Raw genomic sequence first — 9,894 nt, forward strand, 5'->3', positions numbered from 1 at the left:
TAGACTACAAACCACACTTGTTTTATCAGACCAACCTAGTGTTTTACATGACCCATGGTCCAAGCAATGACTCATTAGTGTGTCACCAAAGTCTGGCAGATGAGCCAAGTGGTCGCAATCTCAGTTTGTGGATTTTAGGTCCCCCTAGAGACGGGCCAATGTCACTTAGACCTGATGCGACTACAGCTCATATGGTGCATAGGGGTATCGCTTGTACATGTATACGTTTCACCTTGTAAGGTGGCTTACCTTCCCGAAACGGTCTATCAATATGCATGTTGTGTGATGGTACATGGATGAGGCTTTAGCTCCCGTTTTTTAAAGCCACCATCACACACAAGGGTCACACTGTCCTTCGGCTCATTTATCCAGGCATACTCATCAAGAGATAACCCATTAGAACCATTATCGGTTTGTACTCTATGCCCATGTAATATGGGTTTTTCCCGATCGACTGGCCTAAACCGTGAAGCACAGTCCAGTTTCAGCAAACATCGTTTGCTTAGTATGGTCTATGAGGGACCACACTCCCACTGAGTTTATGTTCCACTATATCAAATGTTTTATTACAATCACTCATAAGGCCTTTAAAGGCCACATAAACCCAACAATATGGTCTTATGATATATTATCCCATTTTTTTTATATAAAATATTAAACAAATTAAAACAATATTTCCCTCCTCGGTCTATTCTAAAGATTTTAATTCTTTTATCTAATTGATTTTCTACTTTCAATTTAAGTTGTTTGAACATATCAAGTATGTCAGATTTTCTACTAATTAGATAAATATAACCAAATCATGAATAATCATCAATGAATGAAATAAAATATTTCGTATCCATATTTATTTTTACATTAAGTAGCCCATAAATATAATAATGAACAATAAATAATTCTTTACTAAAGGGTTTTCTACTCATTTTTTCAGATAGACATGATTCACAATTTTTAAACATCTAACTTTGTCATTTCAGAAATCAAGTTATCACTAATAAGTCTGAAAATTCTATTTCTACTAATATAACCCAAATGCATATGCTGCAAAAAAGAAGTTATATCATCACACACATTCAAGTAAGCATAAGAAGATGAAATTTTATTTATTTAATCAAGTAAATACATGTCCCCTCGGACTTTTCTCCAAACAATGACTTTCTTATTAATCCCAATTGAAACCTTCCCATCCTTGAAACGAACTTCATATCCCTGAGCATCAAGCCTCCTAACCGAAATCAAGTTACAACATATGGAAGGAGCATAAAAACTATCAGAATGGAGCAGAAAATTCCCATTTGGGATGGCTAACTTATAAGTGTCAATACTCAATACATCAGACTTAGAATCATTACTCATAGAGATGACATGTTCTTTGGCTTTAAGCTCCTTAAATTCCACAAAGCCCTCCCTAAACCTGGATATCTGTTTAGTGGCCCCAGAGTCCACCCACCAATAATTAATACATACATTAACTATCAAGTAATCAACCCTTACACATAAGTGGTCACGAGTTTGGTTGGGTGTTTTGGGTGCCCCTTGTTTGGCACTAGGATTCGAAGTGTCCCTCCTTACCACAAATGAAACATGTGCCCTTGGGTCCATTGTGTATAGGCTTCTTGATTTTAGTTTCAAAATTCTGCCTTTTATTATTGTCCCAAGATTGATAAGGTTTTTTTTTTTTGTTAGACGATTCTTTATTTCTAGGGTTTTGAGTTTGAACAATGGAAGTGCATCAACCCTCTTTGAGTAAGTACTCTTAAATTACTCAATGAAGTTAGCACAAATTGTATGTCCAATTCATTACAAATATCTTTGACATTTTTAAATTCATCAAAGCTCAATAATAATTTATCATCCATGTTCCTCAACATTATGTTCCTATATTTATTATTTTCTTTTTCTCAATTAGCGTATGCTAATTTTTCTGCCCTGGTGTTGTCATCACCGCGTTCAGTAGGAACTGTTGAAATTATATGATCTATATTTTCATGCTCTAAGATCAAAGCCAATCTTCTTTTTTCACACATTATAATTTTGTCCATTGAGTTTTTCTATCTTCAATTCTAGCTTTTGATCCCTGAATAAAAAATAATATATATATATATATATAGATATATATATATATATATATATATATATACACACCAAGTAAAATAAATCTAATTTCTAGTTTCAATCTCATCGGCGATAGTCTGGACTATCAAGAAAAAATGGCTCAAAATAATTTGCAACAATCGATGTTATGAAGAAGCATTAATGTGAATCCAGCTCAATCAATAATTCTTCCAACCCCTCCCATCAGATAATACCCAAATTGCAAATGAATAGTAGTATAATGGTTTTCAAAAGACTATTTCTCTCTCTAGATTAGTGGAAAGAAAAAGATACAGAAAATACTACTAATAAAAAACAAGATAGATGATCCCAAAATGGATAATAAATAATAAACAAATATAAATGGATTTATGGACTTTTTAAAGGCTCTTTTCCATGGCATGGGCTTTTTAGGCCACATTTCCAATACTCTTTTCCAAGGCAAGGAATTTTTTAAGGCTCGAAGGTCTCAAATCATTGATTAAAATCGATTCATCTTGTATTCTCAGGTATTGGAAGTCGACAAATTCATCATGATGAGGCATTGTGATTTGCCGGCTCTTCGATTGCTTGAAAGAGAAAGTAGAGTTTGAGAGGGGCGATTTTCGATTTTGGGGGGTTTTGAGGATAGTTAGCAAGTTGTGGATTATCAATAAATCAGCTTACCATGAAATCGGAAACTAATCGTTTTTATTTTAAAAAATCTGGTAAAAAATATGGATTAGCAAAAATACTTCATGTAAAGAGATTGTGAATATATCGGACTAGCCTCAAAAAATCTGAGTCAAAAAATCGGATATATTTAAAATATTAGAAATTTTAAAACTATATATATATATATATATATATATATATCACTCAGTCTAGAAAAAATTAATAGTAATGAGGAGTAACGATTTCCCTCTGTATATATTACTATAAAAATGACCTCCATATAAATATAAATTTTAAATATTCAATGTGATATATCTCTAACTCATAAGATGATTATCTATTCTATTCGTCACGATAAGTATTGGGTAGGTGAATTCAATTTACGTCTTTCTATAAAGAAATCGTCTACCCCATACTTGCTAACTATGGTCTTCCCATAACCACCTGAAAAAATATGCACCATATCCATAATAGAGAACCAAAGAAAGTTTTGGGAGAATAGAAATAGAAATTTCATAAAACATGAAAAAGATACTGAACTTTCCAAAAAAAAAAACAGAGTATACTAATAGGAAAGATTTTTTGAAATGATTTTTTCAAATTTTGAAAAAGTCACGTTTTAAACCTCTTCCTAAAAAGATCATGTATTTTTATCGATCTATTGAAAAAGTCACATATTAAATCATTTTTCAAAAAAACACGGTTTTTTTTGAAAAAATCGCGATTAAATCAACGACCTTCTAATTATGGTTTTGAGGGGCATGGGGCTGGTCTTAATGGGTTTCTAAATTTGCACCGAGAGTGAATTTCTAGAGAAAGGGTTGGGAGGGTGGAGGCAAGGTATTAAGGGGTGGGGAAGGGAGATAGTGGGACAGGGAGGGGAGAGACAAAGAGAGGGTGGCGGAGAGGGAGAGAGAAAGAGAAAGAGAGAGAGAGAGAGAAAGGGGATAGAGTTGAGAACGAGGGACTTTGGGTTTTTGAGATAGAATACTTTACACAATAGAGCTTAGAAGGGTAAAAAAAATTTTTAAAAATAAAGAACAATTTGTTTTTTATGCACCTCAATACTGTGCATATTTAATACACGTGATCATTCCCCTTATTTCTATAAAAAATATCCCTAAAATAGTCAAGTAATCTCAAAAGATAGGCAATATAATTAAGCAAGTTGTGCTTCAAAAGTCCACTTTTATTAAAGCACCTCCTTTATAATTTCGTTAAAAATGATTTGCATTATTTTCTTTGGTTTGAATTTGTGAACATAAAGCTATCTTTATTATTTTGCATTACATTTTAAAGTCAGAACATAATATTTTAATGAAAATATATAATTTGGGCTTAGAACAAGGAGGTGCATCTACTTTGAACAAGGAGATGCAGCTAAGTTATTGGGCTTGCGTAATTTAAGTAGGCCAAATTATTAAAATTCTCTCACTTGTTTTCCAAATCATATTTAATATAAAATAATTAAATCAAAAGAAACTTTGTTTCCTCGGGAATATTTCAACTATTCATAACAATGGGTGAAATTGATTCAATATTCTTTGTCTTTCAAATTTTGGATAGTCAAATCTAAATGCTTAAGGACTCAAATTCCAAGTTGTTTCATGAAATAATCAGTAAGGGATTCTTAGATAGATCCGAGGATTTAAGATCCAAATAATCCTCAGAAGCATCTAAATTCTTTAAACCCATATATTTTTGTTATATGTTGTGTGGGAGCTGGGTCATAAGAAAATTTGATCTCATGTGCGAAAGAGTATTTTATGGGATTATGCTTGCTCAAAGATGAGGTTAGGTGGTTAGTTGGAAATAGCACATAAGCCAGTTATGGGCAAATCTATGGCTACTAAAAGACGGTTTAAGCTTGGCCATAATCTACTTAGGGCTATAGGTGCAAACACTAGTTTAAAGGTCAAATATATTTTTTTGGTAGAAATTGAATTCAAGACATCATATTGTGACATCCACCACCTTGACTACCTATGCCTTGAATCGATTTCAGGCTAAGGCTTTTATTCGAGGCTCTCCACAATCTTGGATAGTCCTAGTTCCTACTACATATAGACTTAGACATGCATGGGATGGGGTTATATCATATATCCTTCCGATATAGCTAGTTGATGATCCATGAGTTTGGATGCACTCAGCTGATAGGACCTTCTCAAACATAGGTACTTGGGATATTATCGAAAATAAAGTTCAAATAAGACAAGGTTTTACGACATTTTTGAAGTCACATTCGCATGCCAAATGGTTCAACTAGCTCTCATCTTGGTCATCTTCCACCTTAAGTTGATTTAATATCAAGGTATTAGTTTAGTCTCTACTTGTCTTTAGCATGTCTCTCATGAGGAATCAGCTAATCATCTTTTGCTCAATGCTCTTTTTTGAAAGTATAATGGTATGCTCTTTTTTGAAAGTATAATGATGAAGATTGAGATATAATTGAAAAATGAAATCTACAAGATTAAGTATGGGTTATAAATTCTTACGAGGATATTATTGCAACTTTTCTCTTTTAATAATAATAGTACAAAATATATGGCTAACCCCAAGAGGGGGGTCAAATCATTCTCTCCTTATCGCATTCACATAAAAGTCTATCTTCTCACTCTCTCAAGTATCTCTCTCTTCCATCTCTTTATTCTATTTCTCCCATCTTCTTCCTCCTTCGGGTAGCGACTATTTATGGGGAGATCTATAGAATATCTTTCAACTTGGTATCAGAGCAGTGTAAATTTGAAAAAGTGAGAGTCAGGTGGTGAAATGCTTGCCATATAGCTGTTGGTTTCAACAATATGGCCAATCACTAGAAGAAACTCCAAGAATGAAGAAACTTTAAAGAAGCTACTTTTTGAAGATTATTGATGAAATATATGAAGTTTTCTTTATGAAAGAAGTGCTATTTTCTAGGGTTTATCCTAGGATTAGAATTGTTTTTCTTACGAAATGTAAAATCTTCTTTCATAGTATGTTCTCACAAGGAAAATGGAAAAACAATAGGAAATGAGGGTTTCATGACCCTGGTTGCCCATAAATACGTTAGGAAGATATTTATATGATATCATGACTCCAATACATAAAATGAACCCAATAACTAGCACTACCGGGGACCAAATTCGCCCTTAGATAGCGTTTGATAACTTTCACTGCAGTGTCCCTGGGAATCACTCTTGCTCTTGACTTTCCTAGATTATAGGATGTATGTGAAAATTGGTAAGCTGGAAACCTGTTTGATAAACAATAGTGCTGATAATTTCCCTTGTTTGGCAAGCTGGAAACTGCCTGTAATATCATTCATTATGTATTTCGTTGATATGAGATGCGAAATACGGTTTTTAAATTATATTTAAATAAGGTTCCTTCCATTCATCCAACATATTACAAATAATGTAAATAGGTTCAAGGAATACCAATATTTACATAAATATTGAAGAATATTGTCATCAAGTCCATCCCCATCTAATGCTCTCTCTCTCTCCCCACATGGTACATGAAAACATCTCACTTGATAACTTCACCTTCCCCTTAATGGGGCAAACAATGCTCCCTTCCCATGAGGAAAACTCAATCATTGGTGACACGTCATATGAAGCCATGAGGCAATGTAAACATATCCAATGTATAAAAGTCCTTTGTCCATCCACTTTCAAGATGTCAAGAGGAAGCCATCCATAGCAACCAATGATAAACTACCTTTTGCATTTTCAAGTTTTGGAATTGTATGGATATATTTTAGTCAAATCCATTTTGGAATCACACTCCAAGAAAATTGTTCTAGAAGAGGCTATAATTAATTTGAAGCTTAGAATCATAAAAAATCATCAAAATACAATTATGTTACAAAGGTATAAAGAATCTGTCGAGTGGGTGAAACAAGTCTGCTACAGAGGATACTGCAGTCTACCAAGTCGAGTGAATATTTATCTAATGTCATGCTTCCCATTCTCCAGAAACTATAAAATTTGAACCAGAAACTGCTCACACAATTCTTCACTTTTCATAAACTTTACCTCAAAATAGAACCATTTTTTCCTTGAATAATTCTTCAAGCTGGAGCCTATTTTCCTATTTATTTTCTACAGCATAAAACTGAATGAGAATGAAGAACATTTTGTTTTACAGTTTAAAATTGTCCAAAACCCATGAAATTATTATTTTAATCCCCAATACCTATGATCTATATTCACATAAAATTTCAACTTCATTGCTGGCGTCTAACATAGTTAAATAAAGTCTGCTGCAAGCCTACTTTGTGTAAACAAAATCTGCCACAAACAGCAGAAAGTGGGACAAATGGGATTTATCTGGACTATTTAGGCACCTCTAAATTTCATGAATTTTTTTTATATAAATATATTAACACAATTCAAACCTAAATAAAAAATACTATCATTTTTTAGTATTAGAATTCTGACCAAATCAAATTTACTTCGAGATATTCCTCATGGACTACAATATGCAACCTGAAACTAACTACTTTCTAAAATTGATTTATTTGAATCACCCATACGTGTCAAAAATTTAATAAAATTCTTATGCAAAGGCATTCTTCTATTCACATAAAGAATAAAGCTTCAAATATCAAACAAAAATAACAATAACAATAAAGGAAAACTAAAAACGGCTATGTAATTCTTTGAACATATTTGACCCACATTTTAATCAAGAATTTTGAATCAATACTGCTGCAATTTGATCATGAGCAAAACTATGCAAATCAAAACTAAAATTCTGAAGGATATTTATCGTTTATTCTCACGAGCAAACATATATCATTCATTTGAGAAATAGATATTTAAAAGTTTAAAAATTGCAGCAAAAAAAAATACTGATTTGGGATTTATTATCAAAAGTCGAAGCAAAAAAAATGACATTACTATAGTCATTTGCGGTTTAACATCATAAAAAATAGTAAAATAAAAAATAAAAACTCATTGATTTGGGGTATTCTTTTCTGAGGGCATTCTTTTGTTGGGTATTCTTTTATAAAGGTATTCTTTTGTGAGGGTATTCTTCATTGATGCATTATTCTCTTGTAGAAGGCAGCTGTTGTAAGAGTGGTTTTCTTATCTGGCTGCGTGAGGTAGTCTTCTCTATAGAGTTTGTAGAAGACAACACTGTGAGAGTGGTTTTTGTAGAGACACAACTTTGGGTTTATGGGGGGGCTTCATGAGTTTCAGAGGTCATGTCGCTGACAGGGTGGTACGACTTTCAGTGAAAGCTATTGTGCACCCTCCCCCATGAGTAGTGTGTGTGTAAAGAGAATAGTGGAAGTGGGAAAGAGGGTGTTCCAACTTTCCTACTTGTGTCTGCTATCAAATGGGTGAAAGTTGCGGCTGGGGTGAAAATGGCGTACTTTCACCTTTTTACACTTTTATCAAACACTGCCTTAAATTTCATAATAAGGAAATAAAAGGGTTTTTTTACATATAACTGAGGATATGAGGAGTTTTAGGAACTCTTAATTCCTATTACAGGGGTTGTGAGGAGTTTCAAGAACTCTTAATTTCTGTTACAATTTAGATCAGCCCTCTATACGGGGCCGAGCACCCTTAATTCAAGCCTTGAAGCAAATACATATAAATCTAAAAGGAAAATATAAAGGAAGTAGAAGATATCAACAAGAAGAGCATAGACGATCCATATGACTGACTATTCACAGAGGGTTGCCCCTGGTCTGCTCCTTCTCAAACTGGGGCATCAACTTAGTGTAAGATCAACAAATTTTTCTCTCTCCTATGAAGATTTTCTCACACATAACTTAAGTTTAGCACTATGATGGGCTTATCTCCTTCACTGTGAGTGGGATAATGAAAAACATATGACATAGTCGCTCCCTCACTTTCATAAACAAAGATGGAAAATGCTAAAAGGAGCATGAGAATACCAGAGATTCATCCCTCTCACAAAATACTAGGGTTTAAATATATATTTTAGATATAATAAGGATTAAAATCCATGAGGTTTATCCCTACGATTGACTGAAAATCACCTCTCTCTCATGGAGTGGTTTGATAAGATAAGCATGATCCATAGTTGAATCCAAAACACTTTTAAGTTGTTCTAATGATAAGGTTTAGTTTTATATAAACTTGAGACATCCCATATTTGAATTCCAACTCAAACTCCCTAGATTTAGTGTTAACTGAGGACAAATAGTTATTCTAATCCATCGTTGGTCAAACTACAAAACAAATCCAACTTATCAGAGTGTTTTCCATGTTGCTCTTCAATGACGAATCCTTTGAACCAAAAATTTTACAAGGTGGTAGAGGACTCATAGACGAATATAAAGGTTTAAACTTTTCCTCAAATGGATCACAGATGAGGGAGATATGGCTCATCAAAGTTTACCAATTTTTCTATAGATTATGACATTAGATCTGAGGATTACGGATGCAACTGCTTCTACCACAGGCAATTATTGATCTTGGGGAATTGATAATCTTGTAGAGAAGCTCATGATATACATATCCACACAATTTGAGGTCAAAACTCTCCTTACATTGGGATATATGAAGCAACAGAAGTCAAACTTATGTACATTTTTAGGACTATTGTCATGAAGCTAACTGCTCTTACATATGAAACCTGTAGGATATCGCCATTGGATAGTTGATAGGGATCTGATCAGGAATCCAATGGTCCAAGTCCCATGAGAAAACTCATTATATATTAAGAAAAATCTCAAAATTAGTGACTGGATATCATCCTCGCTATATAACACACGCCTGACAGATGATGGATATAGGTCTTTGGATGTCGATCAATGTAGATGAGGTTTCAAGCCATCCTTAAATGATCTTAAACTATAGTATGAAGGATATAATGCCACAAATATACTTTCTCAAATAATTTGGATCAATTTCCCCTAATATCATGTTGGTGTCGTCAATCAAAGCATATCTTGGCTAGCAACGAATTCTGGATGATGAGCCTCATGATGAGCCACAAAGGCATATGATGAGCCACATGATGTCCATAGGGTCTGGTCGTCGAACCCCTCTTTGACATACAACATATCTAAAGACGTATCATTCCATATCTGAACTCCTCCAATGTCATGTGAAGAGGCATGTAGGGACCATGGGAAATAGAGATGGTTTGATTGATCTATAATGCTTGCTCGGTCACGAAGAT

This window comes from Amborella trichopoda, chromosome 11, assembly GCF_054954075.1.
Source record: "Amborella trichopoda isolate Santa Cruz 75 chromosome 11, AtrichopodaSantaCruz75HAP2 v2.0, whole genome shotgun sequence".
Classification (NCBI taxonomy): Eukaryota; Viridiplantae; Streptophyta; class Magnoliopsida; order Amborellales; family Amborellaceae; genus Amborella; species Amborella trichopoda.